Genomic DNA, 14,239 nt, shown 5'->3' with positions numbered 1-14,239 from the left:
CTTCCATTATTAGAATAATAATAGTCTACTTATCCATAGGTGCATTCCTCCTGTTTGTTCATTCCTCTGTCTTTTGGAGTTGGGATTGTGTCACTTTCTTACCCCACAGTAATCCAGCAACAGCTACTTCAAATAAGTGTGGAACCCGACCACCTGGTTTCCCTAACTGCTGCTGCTCTGTCTAATCCACCATATCACTTGGCCTTTTGACCTACTTGCCATTGTGGTCCATTCTTACCTAGCAGCCAGAATGATCCTGTTAAAACCCCAGGCAAGTCTTGGCCCTTGTTTTTCTTTACTGAAACCTCCACACTTTCCCAGTTTACAGTAAAATGCAAGGCTATTACACTGGACTACAAGAACCTCCACAATCTGTGCTCCAAGTTTTAAAAGCAGTTTTATTGAGATATAGTTACATACCATATAAGCTATCCTAAGTGTACTTTAGTATAATTACAGATGTGTGCATTCCTCACCACAATCAAGTTCAGGACATTTTCATTACTCCTAGAAGGAAAGCCCTATACTCCTTAGAAGTCACCTCTCAATCCCTCTATCATTCCCCAGCCCTCCATAACCACTATAAATTTCATCTCTATAAATTTATCTTTCCATTTTATATTAATGAAATCATAGAATATATGGTACTTTGCATCTAGTTTCTTTCACTTAGCATAATGCTTTCTTAAATTATACAATTTTTTAAAATGAGGGAAGTTGTATGTTTACAGAAAATTCATGTAAAAAATACAGTGTTCCCATGTATCCCTCTATTGTTGACTCTTTGCATTAGTGTGTCAGCTTTGTGAGGCTTGATGAAAGAATATAAGATATTACTGATAACTATAATCCTTAGTTTACATTAGGTGTTTTTTTCCATCTACCTTCCTATTATTAACAATGTGTAATAGTGTCATCCATTTGTTATAATTCATGAAAGAGCAATCTTATATTTGTTAACCTCAGTCCATCATCCATAACAGATTCACTTAGTTAAACAATCCCATCTTTAGGCTTTTAGCTTTCCTCCTAGTAATGTACATGACCTTAAACAAATTCTCTCAACCATATTCACAAACATATAATTCACAGTAAGGTCCTACCATCACCACTATCCATTCCCAAACATTTATAATCAACCTAAATAGAGATTCTGCACAATTTAAGTATCAGTTTTCCATTCTCTAACCCATTGTATCCCTTGGTAATTTATATTCTAGATTCTAAATCTGTGAGTTTGCTTCTTATCCTTAGTTCATATCAGTGAGATCATACAATATTTGTCTTTTTGTGTCTGACTTATTTTACCGAATGTAATGTCCTGATGGTTCATCCATGTTGACGAATGCATCAGGACTTCATTCTTTCTTAAAGCTGAATTATATTCCATTGTATGTATTCACCACATTTTGTTTATCCATTCATCTGCTGGTAGTTATTTGGCTTCTATCCTTTCTTTATTGTGCTCTGAACATTGACATACAAATACCTGTCTGAATCCTTGCTTTCAATTCTTTTGGATATATATGCAGAAATGGGATTGCCAGGTCATTTGGTAATTTTAGTTTAACTTTTTGAGTTACTGCCAAGCTGTTTTCCACAGCCAATACATTATTTTATATTCTTACCAACAGTGTATGAGGTTTCCTATTTATATGCATCCTTACCAGCACTTGCTGTTTTCCAATTTAAAAAATAATAGCCTTTTGAGTGGGTGTGAAGGATAGCTCATCATGCTTTGATGTGCCTTTCCCTAAAGGCTAATAGACTTGAGCATCTTTTCATATGCTTATTTACCATTTGTGTATCTTCTTTGTAGAAATGTCTATTTAAATACTTTGCACATTTTTTAAAAAGATTTATTTATTTATTTAATTTCCCCCCCTCCCCTGGTTGTCTGTTCTTGGTGTCTATTTGTTGCGTCTTGTTTCTTTGTCTGCTTCTGTTGTCGTCAGCGGCACAGGAAGTGTGGGCGGTGCCATTCCTGGGCAGGCTGCACTTTCTTTTCACGCTGGGCGGCTTTCCTCAGGGGCACACTCCTTGTGCGTGGGGGCTCCCCCACGCGAGGGACACCCTTGTGTGGCAGGGCACTCCTTGCGCGCATCAGCACTGCGCATGGCCAGCTGCACACGGGTCGAGGAGGCCCGGGGTTTGAACCGCGGACCTCCCATATGGTAGACGGACGCCCTAACCACTGGGCCAAAGTCCGTTTCCCAACTTTGCACATTTTTAATGTTGTTTTTTTTTTTTTTGTCATGCCCAACTCCCTTGGAGGTAATTGAGTGATCAAGCTCTTTCTTCCTTCTCCACTTGTCACTGGCTATATCCTTGATGTGGAAATAGCCCCTCACCATTTGCCTGCTTCCTCCTCCTCCTTTGATCCCCATCTCCAGTCTTGTCTTCTCTGACTTAGGTAACCTTTTTTTTTTTTTTTTTTTTTTTAGGTACCAGGACTGGGCATTGAACCTGAACCTGGGACCTTGTACGTGGGAAGCTGGCACTGAACCACTGAGCCACATAGGCTCCCTTGAGTTGGTTTATTCATTTGTTTGCTTGTTTGTTTTTAGGAGGCACCAGGAACCAAACCTGGGACATCCTATGTGGGCAGCAGGTTGAACTTAATCCACTCACAGCATCTTTCTTACCTGCTCTGTTATCCTACCATTGACCCCTCTTCTTCAAGTTGTATTTGCTGATTCTTTATCTCTTGCTCACTGGATCACCTAAACAGTCCTAAACAGTCACCATGCACTCACTTTATTTAATAAAGTGTAAAGGGTGGAGACGGTGGCTCTTTCCACCATCTCTATGATGACCCTCCTTGTTGGGTAGGTGGTTTCAGACCATCATATTTGCAGCCCTTGAATGTAGTTGAGGCTCACCATGGGCTTTGAGGGAGGCCCAACTTGGATGGAATTGTGACTCTTGTGAAGTCATTTCCACAGTGGTTTACCTTAAGTCAGACTTCCCTGTACTTAGATCCTGACATGTACTTTGTGGGTCACTTCAGGAAAAGTACTTTGAGATCTTTGTACCTATTCCTCATCTGTAAATTGGTGATAAAAAAAAATACCTAATTTTTCAACTTTGTTTTATAATTGAATCTAATTTTAGCTTGCCTGACTCCCCAGATAGTCTCCTTCCAATCCTGTTCCCCAGAAAGGAGAGTGATGGACTCAGTGGGTCCCATGCTTTTTAAAACATTTTTTAAAAATTTATTAGAGTATACCACTCATACATAAGCATACATAAACATTAAGTGTATAATAATAGTTGTGAATTTACAAAACAAATATATATATAACATGATATAGGACTCTCATACCTCACCCTATCACCAATACCTTGAATTGTTAAACATTTTAACCTAATGATTAAAGAGCATTGTCACAATATTACTACTAACCAAAGTATTTTCCCCCAACCCACCCTATTATTATCTTTATATCATTTATATATGATCTTTCATAAATAATAAGTATGGTAAAAATTGTGAAGTTAGAAAGCAAACATGTGTAACATCATTCAGGGGTCCCATACATCAACCCTCCACCAACACCTTGCATTTTCATGAGATGTTTCTTACAAATTATGAAAGATTTTTGTCAAAATCTTGTTGTTCTTATCTTACATTTGGTGTATTTTCCCCCCAACTTACCCTATTATTATTTTTTAACTATATTTTTATGGCAGAAGTTGTAAACTTATAAAACAATCATGCACATGTACAGAATCCCCAAACAACACCCCTCTATCTGAACAATTGTTACAGATAAGATAATATCATCTGATTGTTACCATGACCATAGTGTACATTTGGCATACATTTTCCATACTGCCCCATTATCAACACAGTACATCTTTGGCATAGATGCAACAATATTATATTATTACTGCTAATCCGAGTCCATAGGTCACTCCAGTTATATTTTTCCCATACTTCTCCACATTCCCACCACCTTACAGTAGTGATGTACATTTGCTTTAGCTAACAAAGGACACTCTTGCATTTGTACCATCAAACACAATTCTCATCTACTTCTTGGTTTGCTGTGCTATTCAGGGTTCCTAGATTATTCTTTAGCATTCTGTCAATTGGCATTTCATATCTAGATTACCATTTTCAGCCACATCCCCATTTATAAACTAGCTTTTACTCACTATGTGTTACCATCCGCTCTATACATTTCCACACTTTCACAGCAAAGCTAATTAAAACTTATGTACATTAACCATCAGTAGTCCATCTCAGTCCTCCTCTTATCTCCTTTAAGAATCTACCATGTACCACCACATCTTGAAGATACTTTCCTACCATTTTTTCTAGAAGTTTTATGGTTCTTGCTTTTATTTTTAGGTTTTTGGTCCATTTTGAGTTAATTTTTAGATAAGGTGTGAGATAGGGGTCCTCTTTCCTTCTTTTGGCTATGGATATCAAGTTCTTTCAGCACCATTTGTTGAATGGACTATTCTGCCTGAGCTGTGTGGGATTGACAGGCTAGTAAAAAATGGCTTGACCATACATGTGAGGGTCTGTTTCTGAACCATCAAATTGATTCCATTGGTCTATGTGTCTGTCTTTATGGCAGTACCATGCTTTTTTTAAACCACTATATCTAGGAAATATGATTTAAAGTCTGGAGGTGAGATTTTGCTTTTCCTTTTTAAGATGTTCCTGGCTATTCAGGATCCCTTACCCTTCCAAATAAGTTTGATAATTGTGTTTTCAATTAAAAAAAATTCTGGTGGAATTTTCATCAGGCTTGCATTGAATCTGTATATCAATTTGAGTAGAATTGACATCTTAATGATATTTAGTCTTCCAATTCATGAGCATGGAATATTCTTCCAGTTATTTAGAACTTTTTTGATTTTTTTTTTTTAACATTGAGTTGCAGTTTTATGAATACAAGTGCCTTACATCATTGGTTAAGTTTTTTCTTGACTTTTTGAGTTTTATCTGCTGTATTTTATTTTCACCTTTTTTTTTCCTCTTTTAATTTTATTGATATAATCTTCATTTCTAGACTCTCTTCCAGGCCTCTCTGTCCTGTCTTTTCTTGTCAGGGTCTAGCATAACCTTTAGTATGTCTTGAAAATCTTGCCTCTTGGTTAGAAATTCTCTCAGTTTCTGTTTATCTGTGAATATTCTAATCTCACCCTCAGTTTTGAAAGACAGTCTTGCTGGATATAAGATCCTTGGCTGGAAGTTTTACTTCTATATTTAATATCTTAAATATATCAGGCCACTGTTTTATTGCCTCCCTGGTTTCTAAAGAGAAATCATCACTTAATCTTATTGGGTATCCCTTATGTCATGCTTTGCTTTTCTCTTGTTGGTCTCAGAATTCTCTTTGTCTTTGGCATCAGATATTCTGGTTAGTATGTGTCTCAGAGTTGGTTGATTCGGATTTTTTTGGATGGGAGTACATTGTGCTTCTTGGACATGGATATCTATGCCCTTCAATAGGGTTGGGAAATTTTCTACCATTGTTTCTTCAAATATTCCTTCTGCCCCTTTTCCCTTTTCTTCTTCTCTGGGTCACCCATGACATGTATGTTTGTACATCTTTTGCTGTCATTTATTTCCCTGTTTCCTTGTTCAATTTTTTTCCATTCCTCATTTGTTCTTTTGTATGTTCACTTTCAGAGGCCATTTCTTTCAGCTTACCAATCCTTTTTGCTGCCTCCTTAAATCTGCTTTATATGATTTCAATGTTTTTAAATTTCATTTATCGCACCTTTCATTCTGAGATCTGCTAATTTGCTATGTATGCTTTCAAGTTCTTTGTGCTCCTCCAGTGTCTTCTTAATATCCTTAATCTCTTTAGCCATCTCATTGAATTTATTAAGGAGATTTGTTTGAACTTCTATGATTAGTTGTCTCAAATCCTTTCTGTTACTTGGAACATTATCTTGTTCCTTTAACTGGGCCATATCTTCCTGTTCCTTGGTGTGGATTATAATTTTTTGTTGTATTGGCATCTGGTGTAGTAGAGTATTTATTCTGGGTGTAGATTTTCCTCTTTAGTTTATGGCTTTCTGCCCTTTCTCCTTTGCTGGTTGTGCAGTAGGAGCCAAGGATGTAGTTGGTGCTCTAAGCTGTGGAGGCTTAAGCTGCCCTCATTACCCAGTGACCTATGAATCTTCTCTCAACTTTCTCCTTTGCCAGGGCTAGGGACAGAATCACAGCTGTGTGGAATAATTCAAGTTATGCAGGCTGTGACTGTGGCTGCCCAGTGAAACTGATGAAGCTTCATGCCCCTTTCACCCCTGCCTGGGGCAGGGACAGAGCTGCAGGCATGGGCAGCAATCTATGTATTGCAGGTCCAAGATGACCACAGTTGTCCTGGTAGACTTCCAGTTATTCAGTCCATGTCAGCTAAAGGTTCCTGGAGTTACCTGGATAGGCTGGTACAGGGTCCACTAGTTTCCCCCCTGCCAGAGGTGGGGCTGAAGCCTAGGATAGGACTGCAGGCTGATCTGGGTGAAAGAAACAGGTCCCTATGTTCACCATGATTTTCGGTCAACCTGGCTTCCCCTTCTGCTGGGGGTGGAGTTAAAATGGTGGCCATCAGCCTCTTTCTGACTTGGACAGGTTCATCCTTTAGCTGTTCTTAGGGTTAGACTCTAGCAAACTGAATTTACTAATCAGTAGCTGAAATCAGTGGCCAACTCTCTTCCTCCCCTGTTTTTGGGAAAAAGGAGCTTCCATTTCTAGCCAGAGGATAGCTCTTGGGGCAGCTTGTGCTGCTATAGTAGGATATTCACTGGCAACTCAACTTGGCTGGTAATTTCCCAAAGAGGCTAATGCAGGTCCCCCATATTCCTCCCTGCTGGAGGTGAGGCTGGGTCCTATGCTAGAGCTGCAATCTGATGTGGATGGAAAGGTGCTGGTCCCTACCAGCACTGGGATTTTTATTCTGTCCTGCTTCCCCTTGTGCCCAGCATGGAGTTAAGATGGCGACTCCCAGCCTCTTTCTGACTTGTTCAGGTTCAAACTTCAGCTGTTCTTAGGATTATATACTGTAGCCCTCTCAATTTACTCATCAGTAGCTGCAGTTGGTGCCCAACTACCTTTTCTTTCCCCATTTTTGGGAAATAGAGCTTCCTATTCCAGCTGCAGAATAGTTCCCGAGGTGGCTTGTGCCTCCATTGGATGATGGGCACCAGCTTCCAGGGCATGGGGTGCTCTACTTCTGAATCTTCTCTGCAGATGGGCAGTCTCCTTCCTTCTGTTCTTTCAAGGATGTTGCATGAAACTCTCTGGCTTCCTGAAGCACCCAAACAGGTGCTTTAGATAGCACCATGTGATTACTAACTGCCCTGTAGCAGGAGCTGACTCTAGGAGCTCCTTACTTTGCCACATCTTGTTAGTTGTCCTTGAATTTTGGATATTTTATATATAGGTCTAAAGTTTCCTTTTACATTTTTGTTGTTGTTTATGTTTCTTTGTTGAGAACTATCTTTTCTTTCATTCCAAGAGTATTTACCTTTCTTATTGAGCAGAGACTGCTTTGATGCATAATTCCTTCTCTGGTTCATTTGGGACTGTATTGGCTGATTTTCCCCCTGGAGAATAGATGAGCTTTTTCCAGTTCTTTTTATGTTATGTTGTATAATTTGGGATGATATTTTGGTTGTGTGTGCTTATTATATAGTTAGAGACTTCTGAAAGATTGTTTTGGCTAGTTGGTGCCTTGCTATTCCATATGAATTTGAGGATCACCTTTTTCCATTCCTAAAAAAAGGTTGCAGAGATTTTGGTAGGTATTGCATTTATTATTTTTTTCATTTTTTTGGTCTTTTTAAAATTTTTTAATGTTACCTTAAAAAAATACAAGGTCCCTATAAACCCCCATCTCCCTCACCCCACTTTTCCCCCCATAACAACCTCCTCCATCATCATGAGACATTCATTGCACTTGGTGAATACATCTCTGAGCACCACTGCACCTCATGGTCAATGGCCCACACCATAGCCTACACTCTCCCACAGTCCACCCAGTGGGCCATGAGAGGACATACAATGACTGGTAATTGTCCCTGCAGCACCACCCAGGACAACTCCAACCCCTGAAAATGCCCCCACATCACATCTCTCCCTCCCACTCCCTGCCCCCAGCAGCCACCATGACCACTTTCTCCACACCAATGCCACATTTTCTTCAGTTACTAATCACAATCATTCATGAATAGAACATCAGTAAGTCCACTCTAATCCATACTCTATTCCTCCATCCTGTGGACCTTGGAATGGTTGTGTCCACTCCACATCTATATCAAGAAAGGGCTTAGATTCCACATGGATGTTGGATGCAATTCTCCTGCTTTCAGTTGTCTGCACTCTTGGCTCCCTGCTGTGGTGGTTCACCTTCTTCATCTCCATGTTAGCAGAGTGGTGTAAGTCCAATAAACCAGAGTGTAGGAGTTGCAAGCCTGTTGAGGCTCAGGGCCTGGCTATCACATGGTCAGTCCAGAGATTCAGGTCCCCTGGGTATACACTAAACCCAAGCACCAACTACAGATCCAGTAAAAGTAACAGGGAGGCTTGTGGACAAAATCAGATCTGAGTCCATCTCCATCACACAGAAACACAAACTCCAAAGTAGGGCCAACTGACATGGCACTGAACTCCATCTGCCATGACCACAGAAACTGTTGGTCCCTGTAGCCCTCAGAAGAACCAGTACCTGGGGTTGTATCTTCTTTATCTGTCTCTGGGACTCTGCTGAGGTGTGCGTAAGGGCGACCACTCTGATGACCTCCCGGCTCTTTTTGGAGACTCATAGCCACATAAACTCATTTGTCCTTTCCTTTCCTCCTTTTATTCAAGGTCAAAAAGCATTTTTAACTCCTGGTATTATATGTAGACAGACATTCTGCTGGTCCGAGTTGACCCTTTTATTCAAGGTCATTTTCTAGTTACATCATCAGCTGGTATTTGGTAGTAATCCCTTGGTGGAAGAAGTTGCCTTGCCAGTTTGCATACAAGGCAACACTTATTGCAGTGATGGAAGGCAAAACATCAAAAATAACGCTTTTGTATTTTTAAATTTTTTGGTACCCCAATTTATTTTTACCTTAATTTTTCTAAATTAATATGTATTCTATATCTAACCTTTAAACTCATCACTATATTTCATTTTACTACTAATGGAACCTGGCAATATAGGGCTTCATTTTTGAAGAAGTTTTGGATCACAGAGAGGTTCAATAATGTCAGAGGAGGAACGCTGGTGTGGGATGTTATTGACAGGGGACACATGGTTGGCAGGGAGTTCTACAGGGCATATATCCATATATCCAGGGTACATAAAGATGTTTGGATATTTTCATAGTTGTTACAATTAAAAACAACTGAGGGAGTGCTGAGTTCCTAGCCAGGGGAGCTCTATCACAGTCCCTAAAGGAACAGCAACAATCCCCCAAGTGCAATAGCAAAGACCAAAAAAGAAGGAAGACCCAACAATGAGCCCTTGATACTAATGATTATGCTTGTGAGCCTGTGCACCTGAGATAAGAACAAGGCCTAGAGCTGCAGTGTGCCTAAGAATTACCTCCTGAGAGCCTCTGTGTTGCTCAAATGTGGCCAGTCTCAAAGCCAAACTCAGCATGTTAATGTATTGCCTTCTCCCCATTTTGGGTATTGCATTTAATCTGCAGATCACTTCAGATACTACTGATATTGTAACAATATTAAATCTGAAACAAGGACACAATGTCTCGCCATTTATTTAGATCATCTTTAATTAATTAAAATTAATTAGGTCATAATTTAGGTCAAATTTAATTAAGTGCTTTGCAGATTTCAGTGTATAGGTCATTCATCTCTTTATTTAAATTCATTATCAGGAATTTTATTCTTTTAGAGGCTATAGTGAATGGAATGTTTTAAAGATTTTTTTATTTTTTCAAATGTACTTAGGTTACAGAAAATGTTACACAAAAACTATAAGGGATTCCCAAATGCCCCATTCCACACACCTCCCACCCTTCCCCACATTAACAACTTCTTTCATTAATGTGGTACATTCATTGCAATTGATGAACACATTTGGAGCATTGCCACGAAGCATGGATTATACTTTACATTCTTCCTACTCACTCTCACTCAGTTCTTTAGGATATATAATGGCCTGTATCTGTTTTTGCAGTGTCAGTGAAGACAATTCCTTGTTCCCAAAATGCCCCCATATTACACCACTTTTTCCCTTTCTGTGCCTTCAGCACCTCCAGCAGCCACTGTCTCCACATCAATGATATACTTTCTTCCATTGCTGGAATACCAGTAAGTTCATAGTAGAATATTAGTAAGTCCACTCTCATCCATATTTTATTCCCCAATCCTGACGATTCTGGAATGGGGATACCTACTCCACTTCTAATTGAGAGGAGGCTTCAATCCCTTATGGCTGATGGATGGGACTCTCTTGCTTGCAGTTGTAGACTCTCTCGGTTCCTTGGTATGGTGGTTGTTCTTCCCCACCTCCTTGTTAGTTATCCTGGGTGATGCCAGTGAACTGCAGAGTAGGTGTTGCAGCTACTGCAATTGATGTTTAATGCCCATATCACAGTGTTTTTTCCTGGTATGGAAAAACAAAACTGATTTTTTTTTAGTGTTTATCTTATACCCTGCAACTTTTCTGAATTTATTTCCTCTAGTAGATTTCTTGAGGATTTTTTGGGATTTTCAATATGAACGATCATACCATCTGTGAATAGTGGTAGTTTTTGATTTCTGATTTAAATGCCTTTCTCTTTTTTTGCCTAATAACCCTGACTAGAACTTTCCTTTTAATTTTGAATAGAAGTGGTAACAGTGGGCATCCTTGTCTTGTTCCTGACCTCAGGTTTCATTCTTTCATTTCAGGCTTTCATTGTTTCTCACATTGACTTTGATGTTAGCTGTGAGTTTTTTGTATTTACTTGTTGTGGTTGTTACCTTTCATTCCTATTTTTCTGAGCAATTTTATTATGAAACCATGGTAGATTTCATCAGAAGGCTTCTCAGTGCTATTGAAGTGATCATAGATTGTTCCCTCCATTGTTTTTAATGTGTGTTACTACAGTGAGTGATTTTCTTAGGTTGGCCCACCACTGCATTCTGGGGATAAGTCACCTTTGGTCATGGAGTATAATCCTTATAATATATGTAGTTTGATTTGATTTGCCAGTGTTTTGTTGGGAATTTTTGCTTCTGTATTCATATGGAAGTGGTTCTTTGTTTTCTTTTGATGTGTCTATCTGGTTTGGGTATCAGAACAATAGTAGCCTTATGGAATAATGAGTTAGGAAGAATTCCTACCACTTCAGTTTTTTGGTAGAGTTTGGGAAGAATTGGTGTTAATTCTTGTTTGAATGTTTGGTACACTTCTCCCTGAAGCCTTCTGGACTTTGATCTTTCCTTGATGGGAAATTTTTGATTATTATTCAATCTCTTTGCTTTTATAGGTCTGTTAAGATCTTTTATATCTTCTTGAGTCAGAGCAGGTTATTTTTATGTTTTAGGAATTTGTTCATGTCTTCTCGATTATCTAGTTTATTGACATATGAATGTTCATAGTATTCTCTTATAACCCTTTTAATTTCTTCCAAATGAGTGTTAATGTTCCCACTTTCATTCCTTAAATAGTTATTTGCATCTTCTCTCATTTCTCTTTGTTTGTCTGGATAAAAGTTTGTCAGTTTTATTAATCTTTTTAAGGAACCAAATTTTGGTTTCATTGATCCTCTCAGTTGTTTTTCTGTGCTTTATCTCCCTTGTCTCCTTTCTGATCTTTATTATTTCCTTCCTCCTACTAATGTTAGGTTTAGTTTTCTCTTTCCTCAAGATATGAAGTTAGGTAATTGATTAAATATCATTCTTTGGTGGGTGGGGACTCAATGCCCTACTGGCACAAGAGGTTTCTGTAATTCCTTAATTAAGTAAACCTATGAATCCAGTATCATCTGATATGCCTAGAATTGAAATTCATCAATAATATCAAACTGCTACAGCCAATATCTAAAAGGGGAACAAAAAAGTTGGAGCCTTTATTTACCTATCCTATACTTATTTAAATCCAAGGTGGGAGCTAAAATATAAAAACTCAAGGATGTGGGCTGCTTAGAAAAATTCTTGCTCCTACTTGCCTTGTGAATCATGTTACCTTACAAACTGGGTCCCCTATCTAATGTCTGATGTGACCTAATTAAAACAATAGGCAGCTGCAGAGTCTTTTTAAAAAATCCAAATTTTATAAAGAACCAATTAGAAAGCCCTGTGTACACCAAAAAGATACATTTTCAACTGCCTTTTGAAGGCTTAGAAGGAGGACTGCTTGATCCCCAAGTCTGAATGTGTAAACAATGTTTGGATAAGGAGCCAATATATTATAGGATATCTGAGTCATGGTATCTCTATTTACCAGCCCACTAGCCATACCAGAAATAAACATGCCCTAGATATGAAGTAGCTGGGCTAGGGTTAACCATAAGACTATCAACTCCCTATGGAAGGTTTGCCCATCATGAGGCAACCTAACAGCCACAGTAGAAGAACGTGTCAATATCACTGATTCAGTTCTCAAAACAATTTGAGTTTCTATAGACACAGCAAATGTCATGCATAATGAGATGGCCTTAGATCATCTTCTGGCAGAACAAAGAGGGGTATGTGCAGTAGCCAATATCTCCTGCTGCACATGGGTAAATACATCAGTGCAGCTAGGGCTAAACACCCAAGCCATTTAGTTTCATAACATTACCAATCCTCCTGCATAATCGATATGAGAATCCATCAAAAACTCTATGCCTAAATTATCATGGTTCTTACCCATAATAAGTCCCCTAATAATTGGTATCATGCTCTTAAAATGTGGTCCCTGCCTTCTTAACTGCTTGGTGTACTTCATGAGTAAAAGTTTAGAAGCTATTAAACTGCAAATGATCATAGCCCAGAGCTATGAACGATTCTGTTGTCAGTATGCTGACAGTCAAGTATACCTTAACATAGCTAGGGCAAGATTCTGCTCCTCCACTGGAACCTGTCACAACATCCACAGTCAGCAGGAAGCAGCTCCAGAAGCTAAACCTCCTCAACAGTAAGGAGAGGATATAAACAGAGGTGGAACTGCTACAAGGATGGAGTGCCCCTGGATGATTGATTACACATGGAAAATTTCACCTGTCCTTTTGTTTGAGCTATGCTTATTTTCAGGAACTAAGGGTAGGTTGCCAGTAACCACAAGAGCAGCCCACTTAGGGCTGCCAAAGATGGCAAATGGGCTCCCTGTGCAAAAAGTATTATAAAAAGTGCCATGTGCAAGAAGAGACCATCTGCATATAACAGAGTAGAGTTAACAATAATATTGTAATATTTGCAGCAATGGCAAAGATATTATATCAATTCTAAGGGACAATAATAAGGGGTATAAGGGGATATGGGATTTTTCCTTCTTGAGTAGTGAAAATGTTCTAAAATTGACTGAGGTGATGATAGCACAACTTTGCAATGGACGTGAGAGCCACTGAGTATACACTTTTAGTGGATTGTACAAAACAGGAGACTGTATAACACAGTGAATCCTGTGGTAGAAGATGGACTGTGGCTAACAGAATATGAAAATGTTCTCTCATGAACTATAATAAGTACATAATACTAATTCAGGGTGTCATTAACTGGGTGAGTTGGGGGGAAAATACACCAAATGTAAGATATTGGCTATATTTAGTAGTAATATTTTTACAATGCTTTTTCATGGTTTGTAACAATTGTTTCATAACAATGCAAGGTACTGCTGTTGGGATAATATATAGGAGCCCTGTATGATGATATTCATGTTTGTTTTGTAAGTTCACAACTTATACTATACACTTATTATTTATGGATATTCACATATGAATGATAATCTTCAATAAAAACTTAAAAAACAAAATAAAAAGTTGTAAAACTAAAGATAGGAGGTAGCATGATTGTAAAATAAACATAATTATTTCAAAAGTGAGGTTTATTCTCTACAACAAGAGAGGATGATAAGGTAAATATACAGCAGAGGTGATACAGAAAGTTTGCCTTCTAAACAAGACACTCAGTTAAGGAAAACCTTTTATAACTTCTTATTAAGAACAGACTGATAATACAAGAAAACTTTAACTGAACAGAGAGAAAACCACGGTATGAAGTGATTTTGTATGAAGCACTGTATGAAGATATTGTCTGATGGGAAAACTCTTAAAAATCTTATAAACCTATCAA

The 14,239-nt window shown here is 38.5% G+C and overlaps 1 long non-coding RNA gene across 1 annotated transcript in view; it reads left to right on the top strand.

Moving 5' to 3' along the window:
* Nucleotides 1-2,520, top strand: part of LOC131277710 (uncharacterized) — a 31,182-nt gene extending 28,662 nt beyond the window's left edge. The window contains exon 3 of the long non-coding RNA XR_009184823.2: nucleotides 2,445-2,520. This is a non-coding gene — a long non-coding RNA (uncharacterized lncRNA). The remainder of the gene's footprint in view (nucleotides 1-2,444) is intronic.
* Nucleotides 2,521-14,239: the final 11,719 nt, after the last annotated feature.

The sequence above is a fragment of the Dasypus novemcinctus genome, unplaced genomic scaffold (assembly GCF_030445035.2).
Source record: "Dasypus novemcinctus isolate mDasNov1 unplaced genomic scaffold, mDasNov1.1.hap2 scaffold_329, whole genome shotgun sequence".
NCBI lineage: Eukaryota > Metazoa > Chordata > Mammalia > Cingulata > Dasypodidae > Dasypus > Dasypus novemcinctus.
Note: the sequence above shows the minus strand (reverse complement) of the source record. Positions and strands in the feature narration are given on the sequence as shown.